Here is a 22650-nt window from a genome sequence, read left to right as displayed (position 1 = left end):
GAATCCCCTCCCTGAACCTCTCTACCTCTCGTTCCCCCTTTAAGATGCTCCTTAAAACCTACCTCTTTCATCTGCCCTAATATCTCCTTATGTGGCTCGGTGTCAAATTTAGTTTGGTAACACTCCTGTGCAGCGCCTTGGGACATTTTGCTACGTTAAAGGTGCTATATAAATACAAGTTGTTGTTGCAGGTGGGAAATTAAAGGATATGTGGAGCGAGCAGGAGAGTGGGATTAGACTGGGTGGGATATTAAAAGGTATGGGGAACAGAGGAACAGGAGTAAGCGATTCAGCCCCTCGAGCCTGTTCCGCCATTCAATGAGATCATGGCTGATCTACGACCTAACTCCATATACCCGCCTTCGGCCCATATCCCTTAATACCTTTGGTTAACAGAAAGCTATCAATCTCCGATTTAAAATTAACAATTGATCTATTGCCAGTTGCGGAAGAGAGTTCCAAACTTCTACCACCCTTTGTGTGTAGAAGTGTTTCCTAATTTCACTCCTGAAAGGTCTGGCTCTAATTTTTAGTCTGTGCCCCCTAGTCCTTGGGGGAGAAATTCGGTGACTTTTAGCGCCCCGAAAAAGTTAGCGCCCCTGCACTGCAAATTCAGTGGTGGCGCCCCAAGCAGGAGGCGGGGCTACTGGAAGCGCTCCCCGTCCTCCTCGGGGCGCTACCAGTGAATTTCGCGGCGCTACGTGCAACAGTGCCACACGCCTCGGCACGTAGCACCGTGTCATTGCAGGCCTCCCTGCTCTGATTAAAGGAGAGGGGCCTAGCGCTGCGTGCACCGGGGCCCTGCTGGACCACCGGGGAGCGAGCGGGGTGCCGGGAAAACAGCCCGAAGGAAAAAGGGGAAGGGGGCAGGTGCTGGCAGTCGGCCCAAAAAAACATGGCCGGCCGACACCTGCCTTTTAACTTGCGGTGCCGCGGCTGCACTAACGCCCCCCTGACCCTGTCGGACATATCGTCTGGCGATAGGTCAGGGGGCGCAAGGGAGGTTTGCAGCCGGGGCGCTGCGCACAGCGATGACGTCATTGCCGACAGTGCAGCGCCGCGGGGCGCTACCCGCCGCCAGTAACCGCCTGCTGAATTTCGTGGGAGGCGTTAGTGGCGCCGCACCCGGGCGCTAGGAGCTTCGCGCCCCCCTGGGGCCCTAACGGGAGGCGCAAATCAACCGAATTTCACCCCCTTAGAATCCCCAACCAGTGGTAATAGTTTCTCCCTATCTACCCTATCTGTTCCCCTTAATATCCTGAAAACTTCGATCAGACCACCCCTTAACCGCCTAAATTCTAGGGAATACAACCCTAGTTTGTGTAATCTCTGCTCGTAACTTAACCCTTGAAGTCCAGGTATCATTCTGTTAAACCTACGCTGCGCTCCCTCCAAGGCCAATATATCCTTCCTAAGGTGTGGTGCCCAGAACTGCTCCCAGTACTCCAGGTGCGGTCTAACCAGGGTTTTGTTCAGCTGCAGCATAACTTCTACCCCCTTGCACTCTAGACCTCTAGATATAAAGGCCAGCATCCCATTAGCCTTTTTGATTATTTTCTGTACCTGTTCATGACATTTTAATGATCTATGTACCCGGACCCCACCCCCCCCCCCCCCCCCCCCCCCCCCCCCCCCAAAGTCTCTGGACCTCCACTGTTTTTAGCTTTTCACCATTTAGAAAGTACCCTGTTCGATCCTTTTTAGGTCCAAAGTGGATGACCTCACATTTGCTTACATTGAAATCCATTTGCCACAGTTTTGCCCATTCACTGTCGATATCCCTTTGTAATTTTATGCTTTCATCTACACTGCCCACACTGCCTACACCGCCTACACGGCCTACACTGCCCACACTGCCTACACCGCCTACACCGCCTACACCGCCTACACGGCCTACACTGCCTACACTGCCTACACGGCCCACACTGCCCACACTGCCTACACGGCCTACACTGCCTACACTGCCCACACTGCCTACACTGCCTACACGGCCCACACGGCCCACACTGCCCACACGGCCTACACCGCCTACACGGCCTACACTGCCCACACGGCCTACACTGCCTACACGGCCCACACTGCCCACACGGCCTACACGGCCCACACTGCCTACACGGCCTACACCGCCTACACGGCCCACACTGCCCACACGGCCCACACGGCCCACACGGCCTACACGGCCCACACGGCCCACACTGCCCACACTGCCTACAATGCCGCCTATCTTTGTGTCATCGGCAAATTTGGATACATGACTTTCTATACCATCATCTAAGTCGTTAATAAATATTGTGAATAGTTGAGGCCCCAACACAGATCCCCACGGAACACCACTAGTCACATCCTGCCAATTTGAGCAGGAGAGTGGGATTAGACTGGGTGGGATATTAAAGGGCATGGGGAGCGATCAGGGGAGTGGGATTAGATTGGGTGGGATATTAAAGGGCACGGGGAGCGATCAGGGGAGTGGGATTAGACTGGGTGGGATATTAAAGGGCACGGGGAGCGATCAGGGGAGTGGGATTAGACTCGGCGCAGCCACAATGAGCCAACTAGCCGGTTTCTACGCTGTAACCTTCTCCGATTTGTGTGTGTGTGATGTTTGCAGCCCATCGGGCATGGTTTCCCAACCTTTGTAACTGAGGAAGAGTCGGCAGGGAGATGACACTGAGACCCAGCCGGAACCAGCATTGCTGGCTTTTAGTTACTGTTATGTCTAAAGCTTTTCACTTTCTGCTGGACTGGGAACAAATTCACCGTGAAACGCTGTCGTCGTTCCGCTCCCTGCCCCCTATTTAAGGTTTTCGGGTTACATAATGAACGGATGCTGCAAACCCAAGTTGCTGCAATCAATGACACAGATCATTAATAGTTTCCACGGGGAGGGGAAGAAATGCTGATGTGCAGAGCGAGTGCCAATATCCACTTGTTTTGTTAAACATCATGCCTCATTCCAGACAACACCGAGCAAAGATCAGTTTGCAGCAGTGGGGGAAGATTTGCTTTTTGTTGTTGCTGCTGCAGTTTTTTTTTTTAATTAATGTTTGTAAGATTGTGTGGCTGATTGGATCAGTCGGGTTAGAGGGTGCTGACAGATGGTTTCAAAGAGCTCCGGTTATTTCTGTGTGTAAGACTGAGTACAATCCGTCGGCCCTCTGGTTGAGCGAGTGGATGGTTGAGGAGGTTTTGGCTCAGAGCTGGTGTCGGACTTACTGTACTTTGGAACTGAAGTGGAACAAGTAGAATGACAGCTCGGGAGAGGGGCAATAAAAAAAAACCCAAACCAGCCATTTTCCAGAGAAGCAATTGACAGAGTTTAAGAGGGTTTAGTGATGGTTTTGACGGGCTAGTGATGGATCAAGACACCGGATTTATATTTTTCTTTGCTTTGTGGTTAATAACTGGTACATTTGATCCTCTGCAAGAGGCAGGTTTTTCTTCCTGGACAGACGCCTGTTAAAGGGAAAGTATCGCCTTGCAACGTCAAGTGGAATTGAATTAAACTTCTGCCCACACGACCTTTTTAAATGGCTTTTGCAAAGAAATACACGTTGTATGTTTTTCCTCTGGGCATCAGCCACCCTCTGGTATCCTGCCCATGCGAGGGGGTTCTTTTACGCATTTGCTTTGATGAAAATTGCCAGTGGGCTATTCGACTGTGGGGGCACCGCCACACGTTCCAGCAAGGGCTGATTCGATAAAGGCCAGCAGCAGGGACCTGGCCGGGATTATTTCCTCTCCCGACCCCTCCCCTCCCCCGGCCCCTCCAGCACAGTGGGACTGACACCAATTGTAGGAGCCCCACCAGCTGCTTTCTTGATTGATCAGCTAGCTCGACACGGGATCGAAGTTGGAACATCTCTGGTCTACATAGAAATATAGAAGAAGATAGGAGGAGTAGGCCATTCGGCCCTTCGAGCCTGCTCCGCCATTCAATGAGATCATGGCTGATCATCCAAACTCAGTACCCTGTCATAGAAACATAGAAGATAGGAGCAGGAGTAGGCCATTCAGCCCCTCGAGCCTGCTCCGCCATTTAATGCGATCATGGCTGATCATCCAAATTCAGTACCCTGTCCCTGCCTTCTCCCCATATCCCTTGATCCCTTTAGCCTCAAGAAATATACCTAACTCCTTCTTGAATATATTTAATGAATTGGCCTCAACTGCCTTCTGTGGTAGAGAATTCCACAGGTTCACCACTCTCTGGGTGAAGAAATTCCTCCTCATCTCTGTCCTAAATGGCTTACCCCTTATCCTTAGACTATGACCCCTGGTTCTGGACTCCCTGACCATCGGGAACATCCTTCCTGCATCCAGTCTGTCTAGTCCTGTTAGAATTGTATAAGTTTCAATGAGATCCCCTCTCATTCTTCTAAACTCCAGTGAGTATAAGTCCAATCGACCCAATCTCTCCTCATACGTCATTCCTGCCATCCCAGGTATCAGCCTGGTGAATCTTTGCTGAACTCCCTCCATGGCAAGAACATCCTTCCTCAGATAAGGCGACCAAAACTGAACACAATACTCAAGGTGTGGTCTCACCAAGGCCCTGTACAACTGCAGCAAGACATCCTTGTTCCTGTACTCGAACCCTCTCACTATAAAGGCCAGCATACCATTTGCCTTCTTAACCGCCTGCTGCACCTGCATGCTTACCTTCAGCGACTGGTGCACAAGGACACCCAGGTCTCGTTGCACTTCCCCTTCTCCCGTAGCCCAGTCCCACACCCGGTAGCATATTTACCAGTTCAAGTACTGGGGGCGTATCCTTGCCGTTAAATCGAGGCCCCGTCTGCCCTCTCAGGTGGACACAAAAGATCCCAGGGCACTATATTGAAGAAGAGCAGGGGAGTTCTCCCCGGTGTCCTGGCCAACATTTTTCCTTCAACACTTGGTCATTTATTTCATTGCTGTTAGTGGGATCTTGCTGTGTGCAAATTGGTTGCTGCCTTTCCTGCCTCACAACAGTGACTACACTTCAAAAAACACTTCATGGGCTATAAAGGGTCTTGGAGCATCCTGAGATCGTGAAAGGCACTTTAGAAATGGAAGTTTCTGAGGGGGATTGACAGGGTAAATGCCGAGAGGTTGTTTCCCCTGGCTGGAGAGTCCAGAACGAGGGGTCACAGTCTCAGGATAAGGGGTCAGCCATTTAGGACTGAGATGAGGAGGAATTTCTTCACTCAGAGGGTGGTGAATCTCTGGAATTCTCTGCCCCAGAGGGCTGTGGATGCTGAGTTGTTGAGTATATTCAAGGCTGAGATCGACAGACTTTTGGACTCTTGGGGAATCAAGTGGTATGGAGATCTGGCGGGAAAGTGGAATTGAGGTCGATGATCAGCCATGATCTTATTGAATGGCGGGGCAGGCTCGAGGGGCTGTATGGCCGACCCCTGCTCCTATTTCTTATGTTCTTACAAGTTCTTTTTTAATGGTTATCATTTGTGTCTTGGGTTTCCTGGATCCCTTTGGCAGTAATCTGAAATCTACCTCAACCTACCAATCTAAGGGCAGCAGTAGAGAGGGGAGCAGCCTGAAAGAACCTCCATTTCTGTCGCGCATTTCATGACTTCAGGACATCCCAAAGTGCTTCATCGCCAATGTAGGACTTTTTGAAGTGTAGTCACTGTTGTAATGTAAGAAAACTGATGGGATACATGCAGATTATGATGAATCTATGATTCTAAATGCATCTGGATTCTTTTAATTTCACAAATACAAGCCACTCGACCCAAGTTGCCGTGATGAAGAGCCGCCAGCACTCTGAGGGTTAAGGGTAGGTGTTTGGGATTTGCTTTGGGCTTTCATTGGCCAGGTCCTAATTGAATGTTAATGGACAGCCTTTCAGACTGAGGCGCACATTCCGGCAGCAGCGAGTCAGCACCTGAAACGGCACACCTGTCCGACTCGCTCCTTTCTCAACGCCAGCTCACAGCACATCACCTAATGCTCTTCCACGCATGAAATCCCGCCTGCTTTGCACAGAAGTATGCAAACCGCTTTCTCAGCCTAATTTTCCCACTTTGAAGTCTGAAGTGTGATTGCTTTGGACTTTAACCGCTCGCTTTATCGTTTCTACATGAGATCACCTTCCATTCTCACATCTTCTTGCTGTCAGTGATCCCCGACTAAACCAATCAACTCTCTGAATACAGGATCCGATTACATAGAGAGGCCGAGACACAAACTCTTAGCCCATAGATTCTTAACAGCCGTGAGCTTTAAACAAGGGGTCTCGCCTGGGTAAGGAGGGGTATAAAATCAGCCAGAGATCTATCTTCTGGTTATTGTCTACTATGTGACAGCATCAAGCACTCACACCCTAAGATTGTGCAGCTTGCTGGCACCTATTGTCTAGGTTTAGACAACAATAACTTGCATTTATACAGCACCTTTAACATAGTAAAATGTCCCAAGACACTTCACAGGAGTGTTATCAAACAAAATTTGACACCGAGACACATAAGGAGCTATTGGGGCAGGTGAGCGGAGTCAAAGAGGGAGGTTTTAAGGAGCGCCTTAAAGGAGGAATGCGAGGCGGAGAGGTTTAGGGAGGGAATTCCAGAGCTTAGGGCCCAGGAACATAAGAACATAAGAAATAGGAGCAGGAGTAGGCCAATCGGCCCCTCGAGCCTGCTCCGCCATTCAATAAGATCATGGCTGATCTAACATAGAAACATAGAAGATAGGAGCAGGAGTAGGCCATTCAGCCCTTCGAGCCTGCTCCGCCATTCAACGAGATCATGGCTGATCATCCAAACCCTAGCACCCGGTCCCTACACCGACAGCCATCCCACCCAAGCCCTATCCCCATAACCCCGTAACCCCACGTATTTAATCCCCCCTAACACTAAGGGCCAATTTTTATCATGGCCAATCAACCTAACCCGCACATCTTTGGACTGTGGGAGGAAACCGGAGCACCCGGAGGAAACCCACGCAAACACGGGGAGAATGTGCAAACTCCACACAGACAGTCACCCGAGGCCGGATTTGAACCCGGGTCCCTGGCGCTGTGAGGCAACAGTGCTAACCACTATGCCACCGTGCTGCCCACGGATCCTAACCGCCAATCTACTATCACAGAACCATCTCCTGAATCTAACAGAATTAGACACACGAAATAGGAGCAGGATCAGGCTACACGGCCCCTGGGCCCGCTCCGCTACCCACAGGGCCATGTCCGATCCGAACCTAGACTCATGTCCAAATTCCTGCCCGCTCCCCGTAACCCTTAATTCCCTTTACTTCTAGGAAACTGTCTATTTCTGTTTTAAATTTATGTAATGATGTAGCTTCTACAGCTTTTTGGGGCAGCATATTCCATGGACCTACCACCCTCTGAGTGAAGTAGTTCCTCCTCATCTCAGTTTTGAAAGAGCAGTCCCTTATTCTAAGACTATGCCCCCTAGTTCTAGTTTCACCCATCATCGGGAACATCCTCCCCGCATCCATCCGATCCAACCCCTTCACAATCTTATATGTTTCAATAAGATGGCCTCTCAAGTTGAAGGCACGGCCACCAATGGTGGAGCGATTAAAATCGGGGCTGCGCAAGAGGCCAGAGTTGGAGGAGAGCGGAGATTGCGGAGGGTTGTGAGGTTACAGGGGGTTACAGAGATAGGGAGGAGTGAGGCCGTGGAGGGATAAAGTTCTCTTTCCCCCTCCCTCTCCCCCGCCAACCCCCACCCTATGACTGTGTAGCCTGCTGCTTACTCGTTGTCTAGACTTACACTTGAGCACCAGTTGTTTGGGCAAGGCAGTGGAGAGCTGCTGTTTTATGTGTTAATGTGTAGCAAAGAGTCGATGCCTTTAGGAGAAAGAAAGACTTGCATTTCTATAGCGCCTTTCACGACCTCAGGACATCCCTAAGTGCTTTACAGCCAATAAAGTACTTTTTGTGGAGTGTAGTCACTGTGGAAACGTGGCAGCCAATTTGTGCACAGCAAGCTCCCACAAACAGCAATGTGATAATGACCGGATGATCTGATTCTTTGTGATGTTGATTGAGGGGTAACTATTGGCCCCAGGACACCGGGGAGAACTCCCCCTGCTCTTCTTCAAAATAGTGGCCGTGGGATCTTTCACATTCACCCGAGAGAAGCCCACTCGTGTGCACCTCCTAACAGGTGGTCAAACTGCTGTTAGCAGAGGCCGAGGGAGTGTGATGTGGTGCAAGCCAATTGCGGAGAGGAGGAAAAATAAAGCGAGTAGATTTTGTCCTTAAAAAAATATAAATAACAGCACAATGGTCTGCGTTAAGTTGCAATGATGTGTGCTGCAAAATCTGACAAGACAAATATTTGTGGTGCATTTTCAAGCACTTCTCTATTTTGTTATTTTATCCTCCAAATATATTCAGTAAGTTACACTACAGTAAACTGCAAATAGAAATGAGGTATCTACCCAGTTCCTGGCACGCATCGGCTCACAGCAGACTAATTTATCTCCAATTGTTACTAAATTGGCACCTCCCACCCCTGCGACCTCCACCACCTAGAAGGACAAGGGCAGCAGGTGCATGGGAACACCACCACCTCCCAAGTTTCCCTCTAAGTCGCACACCATCCCGACTTGGAAATATATCGCTGATCCTTCATCGTCGCTGGGTCAAAATCCTCAGCACTGTGGGAGTACTTTCACCACACGGACTGCAGCGCTTCAAGAAGGTGGCTCAACAAGGGCAACTAGGGATGGGCAATAAATACCAGCCTTGCCAGCGACGCCCACATTCCGAGAATTAATTAATTATTTTTTTTAGCCATCTCACACAGATAGGCATCTGGCTGGTGAGTGTGGGAAATGGAAAAATGTCGTACGGATGTAGGCAGGGAGGAGGGGCGGTGATCTTCTCAGCTTGGGCTGAGGGATGATGTTGGGCTAGGCCACATGGAGCCTTGCCTTCCGTTAACCTTGCAATATGTGAACTGAGTGGCTGATAACTGATGCAGGTAGACTAGGCCTATATATTGAGCGGACTGGGCCTATATATTGAGCGGACTGGGCCTATATATTGAGCGGACTGGGCCTATATATTGAGCGGACTGGGCCTATATATTGGGTAGACTAGGCCTATATATTGAGTGGACTGGGCCTATATATTGAGCAGACTGGGCCTATATATTGAGCGGACTAGGCCTATATATTGAGTGGACTGGGCCTATATATTGAGCGGACTGGGCCTATATATTGAGCGGACTGGGCCTATATATTGAGCGGACTGGGCCTATATATTGAGCGGACTGGGCCTATACATTGGGTAGACTAGGCCTACATATTGAGTGGACTGGGCCTATATATTGAGCAGACTGGGCCTATATATTGAGTGGACTGGGCCTATATATTGAGCGGACTGGGCCTATATATTGAGCGGACTGGGCCTATATATTGAGCGGACTGGGCCTATATATTGAGTGGACTGGGCCTATATATTGAGCGGACTAGGCCTATATTCTCTAGAGTTTAGAAGAATGAGAGGTGATCTCATTGAAACATGCAACATTTTCACAGAGCTTGACAGGGTAGATGCAGGGAGGATGTTTCCCCTGGCTGGGGAGTCTAGAACCAGGGGTCACAGTCTCAGAATAAGGGGTCGGCCATTTAGGACTGAGATGAGGAGAAATTTCTTCACTCAGAGGGTGGCGAATCTTTGGAATTCTCTACCCCAGAGGGCTGTGGAGGCTGAGTCGTTGAGTATATTCAAGACAGAGATCGATAGATTTTTGAATATTAAGGGAATCAAGGGATATGGGGATAGTGCAGGAAAGTGGAGATGAGGTAGAAGATCAGCCATGATCTTATTGAATGGCGGAGCAGGCTCGAAGGGCCCAATGACCGACTCCTGCTCCTAATTCTTATGTTCTTATGTTTGGTGTCTGAATAGTGTTCCAGCCCCAAGATAATCACAACCATTGTTGAGTGGGTACGATCGTCTCCAATGGTTAAGCTGCGTAAACCAGGAAGATTTTGGATTCAGCCCACAGCCAGTGCTGAGATAGCTGATCAGACTTGGCGGTGGTACAACAACAACAACTTGTATTTATATAGCGCCTTTAACATAGTAAAACGTCCCAAGGTGCTTCACAGGAGTGTTATAAAAAAAATTGACACCGAGCCACATAATGCGATATTAGGGCAGGTGACCAAAAGCTTGGCCAAAGAGGGAGGTTTTAAGGAGCGTCTTAAAGGAGGAGAGAGAGGTTTAGGGGGGGAATTCCTGAGCTCAGGGCCCAGGCAGCTGAAGGCACGTCCACCAAAGGTTGAGCGATTATAATCGGGGATGCTCAAGAGGAGCGCAGAGATCTCGGGGGATTGTGGGGCTGGGGGAGATTACAGAGATAGGGAGGGGCGAGGCCGTGGAGGGATTTGAAAACAAGGATGAGAATTTTAAAATTGAGGTGCTGCTTAACCGGGAGCCAATGTAGGTCAGCGAGCACAGGGGTGATGGGCGAACAGGACTTGGTGCGAGTTAGGACATGGGCAGCCGAGTTTTGGATGACCTCAAGTTTACGTAGGGTGGAATGTGGGAGGCCAGCCAGGAGTGCGTTGGAATAGTCAAATCTAGAGGTAACAAAGGCCTGGATGAGGGTTTCAGCAGCAGAGGAGACGGGTGACGTAATGGATGTGGAAGTAGGTGCTCTTAGTGATGGCGTGGATATGTGGCCGGAAGCTCATTTCAGGGTCAAATATGACACCAAGGCACAGGCACGGAAACCGATCTCAGCTACACTCTGGGAAGAAGAACATCAACAAGGTTCCTACTCCTGCACACGACCTCCTGGACCCAGCTCGGAAGTGCAAGGCCCGGCACTTTGGGACGTGGGCAAGATCGGCCTCGGCTCCTTGCCGTCAACATGAAGGAATTTTTTTTATTCATTGATGGGATGTGGGCGTCGCTGGCTAGGCCTGCATTTAGTGCCCATCCCTAATTGCCCTTGAGAAGATGGTGGTGAGCTGCCTTGTTGAACCGCTGCAGTCTATATAGTGTAGGTACACCCACAATGCTGTTAGGAAGGGAGTTCCAGGATTTTGGCCCAGCGACAGTGAAGGAACGGCGATACAGGTCCAAGTCAGGATGGTGTGCAAGCTCACAACGGATGAATAGCCACTTAGGTGAGAGGACGGAAGAGAGTGGTGAACCTGTGGAATTCGCTACCACAGAAGGCAGTTGAGGCCAATTCATTAAATATGTTCAAGAAGGAGTTAGATATATTTCTTAAGGCTAAAGGGATCAAGGGATATGGGGAGAAGGCAGGGACAGGGTACTGAATTTGGATGATCAGCCATGATCTCATTGAATGGTGGAGCAGGCTCGAGGGGCCGAATGGCCTACTCCTGCTCCTATCTTCTATGTTTCTATGTTTCTACTCCTAGCTGGTGCCTCTGTAACTGTACCCTGGAATTCTGCCCCCACTGGAGGAGTGGAGCAAAATGGCTGACCCTGGTGTGTGGGGGGCAATCCCAGGAAGAATATCCCCGGTAAGGCAGCCAGCATTTCATACCAGATTCCTTTGTGCATCTCAGACAACATTCTTACGTGGAATTCGTTCTCTCTCCATCACCTGATTACTGGGGGGAGCGTTTGCCTGGATTTTCTGGGCTCAGTAGCTTGTAACGTGATACAGGGAGAGAGGAGTGTCCGGGCCTGGGAGATTTGTAACCGAGAGAGGGACCACCATTGTTCCCCTTGATCCCCCCGGTTAGCGACATGAATGTAATTTGTAGTTGCGGTTGACAGAGCCCAGCGCTGAGCCTTTTATACTGATTACTCCAATCCGAGGAATTAGTTGACTGGTGAAGAAACAAAACAGCTGAATAAAGCAGCGGAGTTTCTTACTGGTCCCCTCAAATCCAACGCTTTTTGCACGGAATTCTGACCACACACACACACACACACACACACACACACACACACACACACACACATGTTCTGCCAAAGAACAGAGGCCTTCACATCTGCGTGGCATTCTGTGAATGAAGTTCGCAACCAATTCACTCAGCATTTCCTTCAAAGGAAGAAAAATGCAAAGAATCATCAGTTACATAAACAGGAAACGTTTAAGTCACTGAAACGTTTTCACAGTAAAAACCTCTTAAAGCAGAATCTTGATATGAGACCAGCAACGCCGTGGCTACACTCTACCAACCGTGTGGCAATGCCGTTAGTTTAATATTCATTCTCGGGGTGTGGGCTTCGCTGGCAAGGCTGGCATTTATTGCCCATCACTCGTTGTCCTTGAAAGAAAGAACTTGCATTTCTATAGCGCCTTTCACGACCTCAGGACGTCCCAACGTGCTTTACAGCCAATGAAGTACTTTTTGAAGTGTAGTCTCTGTTGTGATGTAGGAAAAGCGGCAGCCAATTTGTGCACAGCAAGCTCCCACAAACAGCAATGTGATAATGACCCAGATAATCCATTTTAGTGATGTTGAGAAGGTGGTGGTGGGCTGCCTTCTTGAACCGCTGCAGTCCGTGTGGTGAAGGTGCTCCCACAGTGCTGTTAGGGAGAGAGTTCCATGATTTTGACCCAGCGACGATGAAGGAACGGCCGATATATGTCCAAGTCAGGATGGTGCTTGACTTGGAGGTGGTGGTGTTCCCACACACCTGCTGCCCTTGTCCTGCTAGCTGCTGGAGGTTGTGGGTTTGGGAGGTGCTGCCGAAGAAACCTTGGCGAGTTGCTGTAGTGCGTCCTGTGGGTGGTATGCACTGCAGCCACGGTGCGCCGGTGGTAGAGGGAGTGCATTGTTTGGAAGGGAATGGGGGAGGGTGCTGATCCCTTAATGGTTATTTGCTGCCCAGTGTGACATACCAGCAAGTCACGGGTTTGATCCGAGATCTGTGCTGAGCACTTGGAATAGATGCCTCAGTAGTGAATGAAAAAGCCTTGGTTTCACTGGGGAGGGGGGGCAGTTGGAAACTGTGGGCGAGAGGGTCCATCAAAATAGGTTTATCTAGACGGAGGAGTAAAGAGGACCAAGTGGCCCTCCTCTAACGTGTCATGCGGTTGAACAGTGCGTACTATAACCAGCAGAAAGTCGAAAAATTCAATTCTGTTCCTATCTCAGCTGATATATTTTAGGACATCGCTGCAGGAGTTCCTCAGGTCAGTGTCCTAGGTCCAACCATCTTCAGCTGCTTCATCAGTGACCTTCCCTCCAACATAAGGTCAGAAATGGGGGTGTTCACTGATGACTGCACAGTGTTCAGCGCCATTCGCAACTCCGCAGATAATGAAGCAGTCCATGCCCGCATGCAACAAGACCCAGACGACATTTCAGGCTCGGGCTGATAAGTGGCAAGTAACATTCGCGCCACACAAGTGCCAGGTAATGACTATCTCCAACAAACAAGAATCTAACCACCTCCCCTTGACATTCAACGGTATTACCATTGCCGAATCCCCCACCATCAACATCCTGGGGGTCACCATTGACCAGAAACGTAACTGGACCAGCCACATAAATACTGTGGCAACAAGAGCAGGTCAGAGGCTAGGTATTCTGTGGCGAGTGTCTCACCTCCTGACTCCCCAAAACCTTTCCACCATCTACAAGGCACAAGTCAGGAGTGTGATGGAATACTCTCCACTTGCCTGGATGAGTGCAGCTCCAACAACAGTCAAGAAGCTCGACACCATCCAGGACAAAGCAGCCCGCTTGATTGGCACTCCATCCACCACCTTAAACATTCACTCCCTCCACCACCGGCGTACCATGGCTGCAGTGTGTACTATCTACAAGATGCACTGCAGCAACTCGCCAAGGCTTCTTCAGCAGCACCTCCCAAACCCGCGACCTCTTCCACCTAGAAGGACAAGGGCAGCAGGCGCATGGGAACACCGTCACCTCCAAGTTCCCCTCCAAGTCACACACCATCCTGACTTAGAAGTATATCGCCGATCCTTCATCGTCGCTGGGTCAAAATTCTGGAACTCCCTCCCTAACAGCACTGTAGGAGTACCATCACCACACGGACTGCAGCGGTTCAAGAAGGCGGTTCACCACCACCTTCTCAAAGGCAACTAGGGATGGGCAATAAATGTTGACCTTGCCAGCGACACCCACATCCCATGAACAAATTAAAAAATGTCAGCCGTGGCTCAGTGGACAGCACCCTCGCCTCTGAGTCAGAAGGTCGTGGGTTCAAGTTCCGCTCCAGGGACTTGAGCACAAAAATCCAGGCTGGCACTCCAGTGCAGTGCTGAGGGAGTGCTGCACTGTCTGAGGTGCCGTCTTTCAGATGAGATGTTAATCCGAGCTGTATGTAAAGGATCCCACGGCACTATTTCGAAGAGGAGCAGGGGAGTTCTCCCCAGTGTCCTGGGGCCAATATTTATCCCTCAACCAACATCACTAAAACAGATTATCCGGTCATTATCACCTTGCTGTTTGTGGGAGCTTGCTGTGCGCAAATTGGCTGCCGCGTTTCCTACATTACAACAGTGACTACACTTCAAAAAGATCTTAATTGGCTGTAAAGCGCTTTGGGATGTCCTGAGGTGGTGAAAGGCGCTATAGAAATGCAAGTCTTTCTTTCTTTATATTTGCTCGTTTGTAATGTTATGTTTATTTTTTTGCAGTCTATCCTTTTTCTGGCGCGATGAAATTGCCGCTTCAAGCAGATGTTAGTGGTTGGAGTTTGTCAGCTTTAAAATAAATGATTTGTTGATGTGCAAGGCTTGTCAGCACCTGGCTCTGTATGAGGGCCCTGCATGTTGACTGCTGTCAGGTAGCCGCAGTGTGATTCACAGTGTACTTCCAAAATATGTTTTAAATAGTTCAGAAGCCATGGGGTGGGGTGGAGGGGGAAATTGGACATTATTGCGCCGAAGATTAAGATTGGGGAGACTGGTTCGGGTCGCGACCTCTCGCACCCAATCCTCCACCAGTTGCCAAATAGGAAACCAGCGACTCCCAGATGTGCAGACGCTCACCTGAAATGAGTGTTGGCCACATTGCAGATGTAAATCAGGGTCCTGAGGACAGTTTTAGGACCCACCGATGCTAACAGTCATCAACAAGGCGGAGCTTGTTCCGAGTCTCCAGCACCCTAGCCAGCACCCTAGCCAGCACCCTAGCCAGCACCCTAACCAGCACCCTAACCAGCACCCTAACCAGCAGCCTAAATAGTGGCCTAACCAGCACCCTAACCAGCAGACTAACCAGTGTTCTAACCAGCGGCCTAACCAGCAGCCTAACCAGCAGACTAACCAACAGCCTACTCAGCACCCTAACCAGCAATCTAACCAGCACCCTAACCAGCGGTCTAGCCAGCAGGCTAACCAGCGGTCTAACCAGCGGTCTAAACAGCAGCCTAACCAGCGGTCTAACCAGCAGTCTAACCAGCGGTCTAACAAGCAGACTAACCAATGGCCTAACCAGCAGTCTAACCAGCAGCCTAACCAGTGGTCTAACCAGCAGTCTAACCAGCAGCCTAACCAGCAGCCTAAACAGCGGCCTAACCAACAGCCTACTCAGCAACCTAACCAGTGGCTTATGCAGCACCCTCACCAGCAGCCTAACCAGCAGCCTAACCAGCAGTCTAACCAGCAGCCCAACCAGTGGTCTAACCAGCAGCCTAACCAGCGGCCTAACCAGCTATTTAACCAGCAGTCTAATTGCAGCCTAACCAGTGGTCTAACCAGCAGCCTAACCAGCGGCCTAACCAGCGGTCTAATCAGCAGCCTAACCAGTGGTCTAACCAGCAGTCTAACCAGTGGCCTAACCAGCAGCCTAACCAGCAGTCTAACCAGCAGTCTAACCAGTGGCCTAACAAGCACCCTAACCAGCGGTCTAACCAGCAGTCTAACCAGCAGCCTAACCAGCGGCCTAACCAACAGCCTAACAAGCGGTCTAACCAGCAGCCTAACCAACAGCCTAACAAGCAGTCTAACCAGTGGTCTAACCAGCAGCCTAACCAGCGGTCTAACCAGCAGTCTAACCAGCGGTTCTTAAAGGGAGGCCGCCCATAAAATAAATGGTGAGGAAACTTTTTTCTTATAGTTTTGCTTCATTGGAGCCAAGAGGCGTGGGACTGTCCTTCCTGGCACCGCAAAAACCCTGCCTTCTGCTGCCAGCCCAGGCTCGCCCCTCCCTCCACCAGCCCCCGCCTCACTCTGGTTCACCTCCCTAACCCACCCAGGACCTCCCTAAGGCTCCAAACAGCAAGCTGCACCGAGACACCTGCTTAGCCTCCGCAGTTGAGGCCAGACGTCCAATTTCAATCGGGCCGCAAGCCGACGTATTCGGCCGTGCATTTGCATCACAAATCCTATTTTGCGTCAGTTTCCGGCGCTACCTTCAGCACACGGACTGCAGCGGTTCAAGATGGCGGCTCACCACCACCTTCTCGAGGGCAAGTAGGGATGGGCAATAAATGCTGGCCTTGCCAGCGACGCCCACACCCCATAAAAAACGAATGAAAAAAAAGAAATGCAAGTCTTTTTTTTGTCAAGCCCTGCAGGTGGTGTGGAGAGGAGTAACCAGGGGAATCCCTAGTTTCCGAGGATTGATTGAGTTATAAGGAAAGTCTGGAGAAGTTGCGGCTCCTCGAGGAACCGACAGGGAGGGAATCCTTACAGAGGAACATCAAATATTAAATGGTGGAGAAGAGGAGAATTATTTTAAGATAAACCTTGACGGTAGGCGGGACAATGAGGCACAAATGAAAGGCAACTTTAGGACTGCTGTCAGAGGAGAGATCAACACCTGCGATGGATAGGGTAGTGGCAGCAAAGGTTTGGAGACATTTAAGAAGGGTTTTGATAGAGTAGACAGGGAAGAAGTGTTTCCACAGGCAGGAGGGTCGGTAACCAGAGGACACAGATTGAAGATAATCGGCAAAAATACCAGAGGGAAAATGAGAATTTTTTTTACGCAGCGAGTTGTTGTGATCTGGAACGCGCTGCCTGAAAGGGCGGTGGAAGCAGATTCAATAGTAACATTCAAAAGGGAATTGGATAAATAGCTGAAAAGGAAAACTTTGCAGAGCTATGGGGAATGTGCAGGGGAGTGGGACTAATTGGAGAGCGTTTTCAAAGAGCCGGCACAGGCACGATGGGCCAAATGGCCCCCTTCTGTGCTGTCTGATTCTATAAGAGACAGTTGGATGTTGTGAAGTGGGGATTGTAATATTTTCCTAGCTGGCTTAGCTAAGCTGGGTGGCGAAGACTTCCTGAACCCTATTTATCTGGTGATTTTCTGATGGCTGTTACCACGACTTCCCTTGGCTGCCATTGCCTTCTGGAATCAGATCAGGGACCTGTTAATGGCCATTGGCGTATAATGTTTCCACTTCTGTGGAACGATGGATTCGGTCCTGGATTCCCAGCTGTCACCTCCACACAGACTGGGACGTGCATTTCCACACCAGCTTATAGCACTGTTGTGAAACACTAACCAGCTCCTGGCCCGTTTCCAACAAGCCCTAATGTTCAGGAGATGACAGCTGAGCTGTGACTCTGCAGTCTGCAGAGGTTGGGCAGAGCGAGGTGGAAACAGGCGGCAACAGGTAAACTCATAACTTTTAAAATCCATGTCATTACTTTAGGGCCCAGGCAGCTGAAGGCACGGCCGCCAACGGTGGTGCAATGATGAAAATCGGGGATGCGCAAGAGGCCAGAATTGGAGGAGCGCAGAGATCTCGAAGGGTTGTAGGGCTGGAGGAGGTTACAGAGATAGGGAGGGGGGCGAGGCCGTGGAGGGATTTGAAAACAAGGCTGGGAAACAACATAATAACAGTCACTATACTTCAAAAAGTAATTCACTGGGGGTAATTCTAACTTTAGCTGATGGTGTAAAGCGGGCAATATTGATTCAGCTCGCACTATAAATCCCTCCCGATTTTAATCTCCACTGAATCCAATGGGAATGTAAATCGGGAGAGATGTGTAACGGGTGGCTGGATCAATATTGCCTGTTTTACACTATGGCCCAGAGTCATAATTACCCCCATTGTGCGAAACACTTTGATGTGTTTTGTTGTGATAATGCACTATATAAATGTATTATTATAAAATCCTTTCACTTAGGCTCTTACAGCTGGGAGAGAGAAGACCATCATCCATCAACCAGGTCAGGATTCAGACTCAGCCCTGAAAGGTTGAGTGGGCCGTGTGTTAACTGTGTCACATAATCCTCCACTCCCCTCTACTCACCAGCCCATCTCTCTGTCCCAACCATTCTTGTCTCTCTATCAGTGCAGCCACGGTCAGCGTTATTCGGAATCTTCTCTTCTTTCTGCTCAGCTGCAAATGCACAGTCCTAGAAGGCTACCTCACCCCTGCATCCTTGCTGTGTCTAGATCGCGCCTTTAACGCAAGGCGATGTCCCAAGGCACTTCACAAATAGGTGTACGATAAATGGAGGCTGTCATAAATCTCACCATCGAGAAACTACCTATGAAGTAACACTGGACGGCCAACTGGTGGCACCGTCCAAGGAGTATAAATACTCGGGTGTTGGCCCCAGCTTTCCAGGGACATTTTGTAAAGACAAGGAACTAGTGAAGTACAACTAGACCTCCATGTTCTGAAACAAGTTGATTAAAGCCTTGCTTTATACTCAAACCAAGTGTGCAGTGAGTTTTATTACATCAGAGGCCAAGCCAGGAAGGTGGAGATTAGGAGGAATAACCGAAAGTTTGATCAAATAGATGGGGTTTGGGAAGGCTTTCTAAGGTGCGGAGCTTCACGTCGGTCGTGGCTCAGTGGGCAGCACTCTCGCCTCTGAGTCAGGAGGTTGTGGGTTCAAGTCTTGGCTCCAGAGACTTGAGCACAAAATCCAGGCTGACACTCCGGTGCAGTGCTGAAGGAGTGCCGCACTGCCAGAGGTGCTGCTTTTCGATGAGACATTGAAACAAGGCCCCGTCTGCCCAGGTGGACATAAAAGATCCCGCGGCACTATTTCAAAGAAGAGCAGGGGAATTATCCCCAATGCCCTAGCCCAATGTTTATCCCTCAACCAAAACTTAAAAATAGATTATCTGGTCATTATCACATTGCTGTTTGTGGGAACTTGCTGTGCACAAATTGGTTGCCGCGTTTCCCACATTACAACAGTGACTACACTTCAAAAAGTACTTCATGGGCTGTGAAGCACTATGGGACGTCCTGAGGTCATGAAAGGCGCTATAGAAATGCAAGTCTTTCTTTTTATCATGCCGTCTACTTTGTTGGGTAAGAGTATCAAGGGATATGAAGCTAAGGCGAGGTTGACTCAGAGACTAGGGTCCTGAATTTAAATAAAGGAAACTACGATGGTATGAGGTGCGAGTTGGCTAGGATGGATTGGGGAATGTTACTTAAAGGGTTGACAATGGATAGGCAATGGCAAACATTTAAAGATCACATGGATGAACTACAGAATTTGTTCATCCCTGTTTGGCATAAAAATAAAACAAAAAAAGGTGACTCAACCGTGGCTAACAAGGGAAATTAGGGATAGCATAAGATCCAAGGAGAGGACATATAAATTGGCCAGAAAAAGCAGCAAACCCGAGGATTGGGAGCAGTTTAGGATTCAGCAAAGGAGGACAAAGGGCTTAATTAAGAGGGGGAAAATAGAATATGAGAGTAAGCTTGCAGGGAACATAAAAACTGACTGTAAAAGCTTTTATAGATATGTGAAGAGAAAAAGATTGGTGAAGTCAAGCATAGGTCCCTTGCAGTCAGAATCAGGGGAATTTGTAATGGGGAACAAAGAAATGGCTGACCAATTAAATACATACTTTGGTTCTGTCTTCACAAAGGAGGACACAGATAACCTCCCAGAGATGTTGGGGAACATAGGGTCTAATGAGAGGGAGGAATTGAATGAAATCAGTATTTGTAGGGAAATGGTGTTGGGGAAATTGATGGGATTGATGGCCGATAAATCCCCAGGGCTTGATAATCTACATCCTAGGGTACTTAAGGAAGTGGCCCTGGAAATGGTAGATGCATTGCTGGTCATCTTCCAAAATTCTATAGACTCTGGAACAGTTCCCATGGATTGGAAATAGCTAATGTAACCTAATTTTAAAAAGGTGGTAGAGAGAAAACGGGGAATTACAGACCGGTAAGCCTGACATTGGTAGTGGGGAAAATGCTAGAGTCCATTATAAAAGATGTAATAGCAGAGCACTTGGACAGTGACAGGATTGGACAAAGTCAACATGGATTTACAAAAGGTAAATCATGCTTGACTAATCTACTGTAATTTTTTGAGAATGTAACTGGTAGAATAGATAAGGGAGAACCAGTGGATGTGGTGTATTTGGACTTTCAGAAGGCTTTCGATAAGGTCCTGTATAAGAGATTAGCGTGCAAAGTTAAAGCACATGGGATTGGGGGTAAGGTACTGACTTGGATAGAGAACTGGTTGGCAGACAGGAAGCAAAGAGTTGGAATAAATGGGTCTTTTTCCGAGTGGCAGGCAGTGACAAGTGGGGTACCGCAGGAATCGGTGCTAGGACCCCAGCTATTCACAATATATATAAATGATCTAGACGAGGGAACTAGATGTAATATCTCCAAGTTTGCAGATGACACAAAACTGGGTGGGCTTGTGTGCTGTGAGGAGGATGCAGAGAAACCCCAGTATGATTTGGGCAGGTTGGGTGATTGGGCAGATGCATGGCAGATGCAGTATAATGTGGATAAATGCGAGGTTATCCACTTTGGTGGCAAAAACAGGAAGGCAGATTATTATCTGAACAGCAATAGATTGGGAAAAGGGGAATTGCAATGAGGCCTGGGTGTCCTTGTGCACCAGTCGCTGAAGGTAAGCATGCAGGTGCAGCAGGCGGTTAAGAAGGCAAATGGTATGTTGGCCTTTATAGCGAGAGGATTCGAGTATAGGAGCAAAGATGTCTTGCTGCAGTTGTAAAGGGCTTTGGTGAGACCACACCTTGAGTATTGTGTGCAGTTTTGGTCGCCTTATCTGAGGAAGGATGTTCTTGCCATGGAAGGAGTGCAGCAAAGATTCACCAGGCTGATACCTGGGATGGCAGGAATGACGTACGAGGAGAGATTGGGTCGATTAGACTTATGTTCGCTAGAGTTTAGAAGAATGAGAGGGGATCTCATTGAAACTTATAAAAAATTCTAACAGGACTAGACAGACTAGATGCAGGAAGGATGTTCCCGATGGCCAGGGAGTCCAAAACCAGGGGTCACAGTCTAAGGATAAGGGGTAAGCCATTTAGGACAGAGATGAGGAGGAATTTCTTCACCCAGAGAGTGGTGAACCTGTGGTATTCTCTACCTCAGAAGGCAGTTGAGGCCAATTCATTAAATATATTCAAGAAGGAGTTAGATATATTTCTTAAGGCTAAAGGGATCAAGGGATATGGGGAGAAAGCAGGAACAGGGTACTGAATTTGGATGATCAGCCATGATCTCATTGAATGGCAGAACAGGCTCGATGGACCGAATGGCCTACTCCTGCTCCTATCTTCTACGTGTTTCTAACTGGAGTTGTGGTATGGATCAGCTGTGATCTCATTGATTGGTGATTGGTGGAGCAGGCTCGTGGGGGCTGAATGGCCTCCTCCTGTTCCTATGACTAGACGAATGGCCCTTGGCACCAAGATTTACCAGGTGACTTTCTTACTGACATTTTAGGGAGCTCTTGATCTGAGTGCGGCATTTCCTGCCAAACTGCTTAGTAACGTGAATTGTGTGCGAGGTTCCAAGGGGAGGAGACGGCATTAAATTTCAGCAGTCCGCCTTGTTTTTCAAGCTCTTCAAGATCCCCGGCCACCTCTCACTCTCCCTCTGATAATTTTTCACTGTGAGCTTTTGGCTTGAAATAAAGAATAAAGAGTAAATGTCAACTGTGACCATGTTTGTGGTGTGGATCCAGTGGATCCCTCAGGAGGAAAGTACCAAGTACATTTCTCTTTGTGGGGGTGGGGGGGGGGTGGCGGGAATAGAAGGAGAAGGAGGCCAGTCAATCTTGTTTGCAGGCAACACATCATGACGTGAACATACTGATCGCCACCAAGACCGAAACCTCTCTTCAGAGGCTTGCTAAGGCTGCAGTTATACTGCGCTGGGGTTGCGGTGCTGGGGTTGCGGTGCTGGGGTTGCAGCGCTTGGGCACGGTGCTGGGGTTGCGGCACTGGGGTTGCGGCGCTGGGGTACGGTGCTGGGGTTGCGGCGCTGGGGTTGCGGCGCTGGGGTTGCGGTGCTGTGGTTGCGGCGGTGGGGTTGTGGCGCTGGGATTGCGGCGCTGGGGTTGCGGTGCTGGAGTTGCGGCGCTGGAGTTGCGGCGCTGGGGTTGCGGCATTGGGGTTGCGGCGCTGGGGCACGGTGCTAAGGTTGCGGCGCTGGGGTTACGGCACTGGGGTTGCAGCGCTGGGGCACGGTGCTAAGGTTGCGGCGCTGGGGTTGCGGTGCTGGGGTTGCGGCGCTGGAGTTGCGGCGCCGGGGTTGCGGCGCCGGGGTTGCGGCGCCGGGGTTGCGGCGCTGGAGTTGCGGCGCTGGGGTTGTGGTGCTGGTGTTGCGGCGCTGGGGTTGTGGTGCTGGGGTTGCGGCGCTGGGGTTGTGGTGCTGGGGTTGTGGTGCTGGGGTTGCGGCGCTGGGGCTGCGGCGCTGGGTTTGCGGCACTAGTGCCATTGCCAACCCTCCTGGCGTCTCCAGGAATTGAAGAGCAATCTCCCGG

General features: G+C 49.7%; 1 protein-coding gene across 1 annotated transcript in view; it reads right to left on the bottom strand.

The window, feature by feature from the left end:
* The window catches only part of micall2a (mical-like 2a), a 251359-nt gene that overhangs the window by 216615 nt on the left and 12094 nt on the right, over positions 1-22650 (bottom strand). The gene's annotated exons all lie outside the window — the stretch shown is intronic.

This window comes from Somniosus microcephalus, chromosome 11, assembly GCF_052327205.1.
Source record: "Somniosus microcephalus isolate GS21.2 chromosome 11, FLI_Smic_1.0, whole genome shotgun sequence".
NCBI lineage: Eukaryota > Metazoa > Chordata > Chondrichthyes > Squaliformes > Somniosidae > Somniosus > Somniosus microcephalus.
This window is presented reverse-complemented; position numbering and strand designations above follow the sequence as displayed.